The following is a 601-nucleotide window of genomic DNA, read 5'->3' on the forward strand; positions in this document are numbered from 1 at the left end:
ATGGACTGTATCTTTTATCATAACAATTACTTGCCAGAAATGTACTGATTAAATCACGGAAGACAACTCCCCTCGCGTGGAGAAAGTCGCCCGGGGCGCCGCGCGGCAGGAACCTGCCCACCGCCTGGCTACCGTTTTCTTTCCTCACGGTGGGTGGAGGCACGGGTGCTGGATGCTGTTTTATGACTGTTTTTCTCTATTGTTTTTTGCGCACATTGTTGTCGTTTTTAATGGATAATATTAAAAAGGATAATGGACGCATTATTTGCTTTAGAATGTCACACGCCTGTCTCCGAGGATGAATCTAAGAAAATGAGCGGCGGCGCAACCTTTGGCGGCAAGAAGTGTTGGCGGCAGCTCAGAGGCGGCAACAGTACAAGCGACGTCGTGGCCATTGTATTAAACTCACTCACTTAGACCAAACCTTTGTGCCCGCGTACCTTTATGCTTCGTTATGCACACACCACTGTCTGTGTCTCGTTGCCTTCAAGCATCTTCCTTAGAATTATTTCTGCCACGCCGCGCCACTTAAGACAGTTAGTGCAGACCCTTTTACTAAAGTGTATGGGGAGCGTTCCTCCTGTTCCTATTTCCGGGCACC

Source organism: Portunus trituberculatus, chromosome 17, assembly GCF_017591435.1.
Source record: "Portunus trituberculatus isolate SZX2019 chromosome 17, ASM1759143v1, whole genome shotgun sequence".
NCBI classification, from domain to species: Eukaryota; Metazoa; Arthropoda; class Malacostraca; order Decapoda; family Portunidae; genus Portunus; species Portunus trituberculatus.